Below are 5,538 nucleotides of genomic sequence, written 5' to 3'. Positions count from 1 at the left end.
CCGCTATTGGTTATTGACCGGAGACGTGTCTTGATCATGTCTACATAGTTCTCGAACCCGTAGGGTCTGCACGCTTAACATTGATGACGATTGGTATTATGAGTTTATGTGATATGATACCAAAGATTGTTCGGAGTCCCAGATGTGATCACAGACATGACGAGGAGTCTCAAAATGGTCGAGATATAAAGATTGATATATTGGACGGCTATGTTCGTGAAGGAAATATGCCCTAGAGGCAACAATAAAGTTATTGTTTATTTCCTTAATTCATGATAAATGTTTATTATTCATGCTAGAATTGTATTAACTGGAAACTTAGTACATGTGTGAATACATAGACAAAACATATAGTCCCTAGTATGCCTCTACTTGACTAGCTCGTTAATCAAATATGGTTATATTTCCTAACCATAGACATTTGTTGCCATTTGATGAACGGGATCACATCATTAGGAGAATGATGTGATGGACATGACCCATCCGTTAGCTTAGCATTATGATCGTGTCATTTTCATTGCTACTGCTTTCTTCATGACTTATACAAGTCCCTCAGACTATGAGATTATGCAACTTCCGAATACCGGAGGAACACTTTGTGTGCTACCAAACGTCACAACATAAATGAGTGATTATAAAGGTGCTCTAACAGGGTTCTCCGAAGGTGTTTGTTGGGTTGGCATAGATCGAGATTAGGATTTGTCACTCCGTGTTTCGGAGAGGTATCTATGGGTCATCTCGGTAATACTCATCACTATAAGCCTTGCAAGCATTGTGATTAATGAGTTAGTTGCGGGATGAAGTATAATAGAACGAGTAAAGAGACTTACCAGTAACGAGATTGAACTAGGTATTGAGATACTGACAATCAAATCTCGGGCAAGTAACATACCGATAACAAAGGGAACAACATATATTGTTATGCGGTTTGACCGATAAAGATCTTCGTAGAATATGTAGGAACCAATATGAACATCTAGGTTCCGCTATTGGTTATTGACCGGAGACGTGTCTTGGTCATGTCTACATAGTTCTCGAACCCGTAAGGTCCGCACGCTTAACGTTCGATGACGATTGGTATTATGAGTTTATGTGATATGATGTACCGAAGATTGTTCGGAGTCCCGGATGTGATCATGGACATAACGAGGAGTTTCAAAATGGTCGAGACATAAAGATCGATATATTGGATGACTATATTCGGACACCAAAAGTGTTCCGAAGAAGTTTCGTATAAAACCGGAGTGCCGAAGGATTACAGGAACCCCCCCGGGGAACTAGTGGGCCTTGATGGGCCTTAGTGGCACTACTAGGGAAAAGGCTACTAGCAGCACGGGTAAAATGGCTACTAGTAGCGCGGGTACACGAGCTACTAGTATCGCGCTACAGCTAAAAGTTAGTAGTAGCGTGGGTCGAACCCGCGCTACTACTTTGTTAGTAGCAGCGAGGGTTCAATCCGCGCTAGCTATTATGAACCGCGCTACTACTAATGAAATAGTAGTAGCGTGTCTATAATCTCAACGCTACTAGTATCGTAAATACTAGTAGCGCGCCATTTTATCCCCACACCACTACTAACTTATTAGGAATTAAAAAAAATAAAATCAACCAAATTCATTCTATCACACAGTTGACGTGTCTTCTCCAGTTCCTCATTGTAGCAGCAACTCATGTATAATTTCATTCTATCGCACAGTTACATAAGCAACTACGTTTCTTCTTGTAGCAGCAACTCATGTAAATTCCATTATATCGCACAGTTACATAAGCAACTACCTACATAAGTTGTTATGGCCCGATCCGAAAATTGGACCAGTCGTCAATGTGCGGCGCCTGCGTGTGCCCGGCCAGATCTCGCGGCCTGCAGCTGCGACGAAACACATTGGATAGCCTCAAAGAGCCACACCTGACTGACGGCAGCCGCTGCCTTGAGTTGTGACGTGGTCACGTCCCTCGTTCTGGCCCTCAGCTCCAACTGGACCGGTCGATGTCGTCCTTGTGCCTCGCCACCAGCGGACGGAGGTAGAGAATGAGCAGCAGCTTCGCTTCTCTGTACATCGGCTGCCACGACACCGTCCAGTCCATGAACCTCTCGACGACCGTCATCGTCGCTACCAGAACCCTGCAGCATTACAAACAAAGGTTCAGAAACTTCAGATTCTTCAGAAGAATGGCACGAAAAAAAATGCGATACATGTAGATGCCAGTGTGCAACATTTTTTTCCAGAGATTCTTATTTAAGCCGTAATGCACAATTGAAGCTATAAGCTATTTTCTAGTAGTGAAAAGTGCAGAGAATAGTTATATAAGAACGCATATAGATTTGAAAAGTGCATAGAAAAACATAAAGCCCAAAAGAAACACAGAATCAGGCAAATCATGCAACCACACAATCAGGTTAACTTCTATTTACTCACAAATCAAATGACATCAAAATCAACATACTGGCATTGGTCCTCAACACAATGGGTGCGAAAGAGGCTGACTGAGATCATAAAAAAATAATATAAGAAGGACCAAGACACTCATATTTCAGTCCAGACATATACGAGGACATATCATAAGGCACATACAAAGTAGCAATGAATAGATAAGACATGCTGGATCGGTTTTCCTCAGTTAAATATAGTTAACTGTTATGGAAGCAGTCATAGTGTACATTTTACACTAAAGAAATCATTTCTTTCAGCTTGAAACAGAGACACCAAAAAAGGAGGAAGTATCAGGCACACATTTACCTTGTCAGAAATCAGATACTCGGCATGCAAGCAATTTAAAAAATTTCCTTATCAATGCCAAGTTCCTGCCCACCAAACTGGTTGCATGGGAAAGCAAAGATCTCAAAACCGTGAAGTGCCGGCTCCAGCGGGTCCACCTCCGCGAAGCTCTCGGCCTGGTGCACCAAAGGGTGACCAGATTATTATCCACAATCTGCTGATCACTGCACTTGAGTCCAGTAGTCCACTATATGTATATATACTGCTTGTACCTGAGTTTGTATGTAGCCGATCACTAGCCATGCTACTTACTTGTTGAGGTCATCAAAACCTCAGTAAAAACCAATGCTGGCCTAATTCATAGACTCACAACATAACCATCAGGAGTCCACGACATAATATCCCATTTTATGGTGATGTTCCCGTTCAGATCTAGCGAATCGTACGCCTCTGCGACAACTAGAATGAAGTAAGAAGGTTAATTGGCACACCAGATGCACAACAAACACATACTTGTTCCAATCTGCAGGATGTATCCTGCAAATTAGGTTCTTTTACCAGCACAACAGACGCAGTTGACTGAGACGTTCTAGCTAACTAACTAACTGTAATTCATTTCAGTTGTGAACAGATCGGCACGAGGATGTTTCAACTAACTAATTCGCTTAAGAATCAGCTTGAAGCTCAAGATAGTAGCAGGAACTATCTACTCTACAGTGCGGCTTAAGTTCTTTCAATCTAGCAGCACAGCAAACACACTTGACTGAGATGTTTTCACTAACTACAGTACTGTATTTTGCTTCAGTTGTGACAGAGCAGATCAGAGCTTCAGTTCTGTCCAGATTTGACAGTTTGGTTTTTAACTGAACCAAAAGTTCAGTTTACAGCCAGAGTCACCCCACGATCCAGATTTTCTCTAAAAGGCAACCAACATCTCGCAATATTGCTCATGAATGGGCTATCATCCCTAACTAATTTGGTTAAACTACATTAATCTACATGCGGAAAAATAGGAAGAGAGTTAACTCCCATCTACAGGTCTGAAGTTTATGTAGATGAATTTCAGAAAAGCATCTTCAATACTTGCTTTAGTGTCCATGATATTTTTTTGTAAAAAAATACTTAAACTCTATGCCCCGTACAAATAGGAGTGCCTACTAATTTCCCTGCTATAGTCAAAACATAGTTCCATGACCATATCCAGGACTGATTTTGTCATATCAAACCAATGTGCTCTCTCATTCTCTTTTTGATTAGTAGTATCGTATCCATCTATCCATTGGAAGCATATATTGGCAAAGGGATTATCGTATCCATCTATCCAACAGCGTTAAAATTAGATTTGCTTCTTGTTTTGTCTGTAATTGACTAGACTGCGGCCTTGTATTCTTTTACTGACCTATTGCTTATTTTCAGATGTATGGTGTCGTGGACAATGATGCACGTCCTTGTGTGATACTTCCTGTAATTGAAACTGACTTTTACTTCTGAATTAAAATATTAAGGTTGTGTAATGCAAATCAAATTAGTGTGTTTTTCACTACAATGCAGCTGTATTCTAACTGTTTAATCACTTTGGCATCAACTGACCCTATATTCAGTGTTAAAAGGTTGGATGACTCCCGTTGTGCTGTCATCATTGTACAAGGATATCTTTTATGTGATTCAATCCCAACATTCTATCTCATTTTTCTCAGTACAGCCGATGAACACACTAAAAATGGCAGCGAGCTGAGCCCGTGGATGTGCCTGCTTACCAGGTCGTAGGTGGCCGGCTCGACGTGGCCGGGGGACCCCTCCTCGCCGGTGTGCAGCGGGGTGCCGCAGCCGTAGCAGCAGGCGACGCCGGAGGGCGTCTTCTTGGCCAGGGTGACTAGATCGAAGCCGGCCTGCACAAATCCAAGGAATCAGATCAGATCAGATGTGGGGAGGAAGGAAAGCAGAGGGAGGAAGAGGAACAACGCAAGGGGAGGGGAGGGGAGGGGAGGGGGCCTGACCTGACCTGACCTGCGGCTAGGGTTTCGGGAGAGCTACAGCGGTGCTCGCTCCCTCCTCTGGCGCTGCTTGGTCGCGGAAAACGGCGTCAAGGGTTTCGGGAGAGCTGCAGAGGCGCTCCATGGCTGCTTCCAGGGAGAGGCGAGCTCCCTGCTCTGCCGCTGCTTGGTCTCCTCTAGCGCGCGCGCGGGCGCCCGCCGCGGCCGCGGCCACGAGCTGCCGCCCCAGGTACACATCGCCCCGCGTCGTCGCCGCGGGGCCAACCCCGTCCGCCAGAGGAGACGACGAGGGGGGCGGGGCGCTGGGGGAGGCGGCACGCGCAGGTGGAGAGGGAGAGGAAGGTGGTGGCAGTGGCGGACGGGTGGTGCTTGGTGGGGACGGCGGGCGGACGGAGGAGAGAAGGTGGAAGGGAGGCCGACGGCGAGTGCGTTGGGAGAGGAGAGGAGGTTGGGGATCTGGATCGGGCTGCGCGGTTTTTTTCTGAGACAGACGGGGGGTGGTGTGGGACGGTTGGTGGGAAGGGATCGGGCCGGGGTGGACACGCGTAGTAGTAGCATGGGGTCTTACCTGCGCTACTACTTAGTAGTAGCGCCTGTTTTATACCCCTTGCTACTACTATGACCTATCCCGGGGGCATTGTTGGAGACCATTTAGTAGCAGCGCGGGTTTATACCCCTCGCTACTACTATCAACTTAGTAGTAGCGCGGTTTTTATACCCCTCGCTACTACTAATTAGCAGTAGCGCCCATTTTTAAACCGCGCTACTGATAAACTTCTGTGTATAAGGTTTTTCCTAATAGTGTGGAGAGAGAGGAAGGCGGCAGG

At 45.4% G+C, this 5,538-nt stretch overlaps 1 long non-coding RNA gene across 3 annotated transcripts; it reads right to left on the bottom strand.

Annotated features, from left to right (window-relative positions):
- Window positions 1-1,645: 1,645 nt before the first annotated feature.
- On the bottom strand, window positions 1,646-5,208 carry LOC123163087 (uncharacterized). Of its 3 annotated transcripts, XR_006481703.1 has the most exons (4): window positions 4,715-5,208; window positions 2,990-4,606; window positions 2,739-2,893; window positions 1,646-2,122 (listed from the first exon to the last, which is right to left on the bottom strand). It is a non-coding gene; the product is annotated as an uncharacterized lncRNA (long non-coding RNA). The 3 variants fall into 3 exon arrangements; XR_006481702.1 differs by having other exon boundaries at window positions 2,739-4,606; XR_006481704.1 differs by having other exon boundaries at window positions 2,739-4,606; window positions 4,720-5,208.
- Between the last annotated feature and the right edge of the window lie 330 nt (window positions 5,209-5,538).

Source organism: Triticum aestivum, chromosome 7B (genome assembly GCF_018294505.1).
Source record: "Triticum aestivum cultivar Chinese Spring chromosome 7B, IWGSC CS RefSeq v2.1, whole genome shotgun sequence".
In the NCBI taxonomy this organism is placed as follows: domain Eukaryota; kingdom Viridiplantae; phylum Streptophyta; class Magnoliopsida; order Poales; family Poaceae; genus Triticum; species Triticum aestivum.
This window is presented reverse-complemented; position numbering and strand designations above follow the sequence as displayed.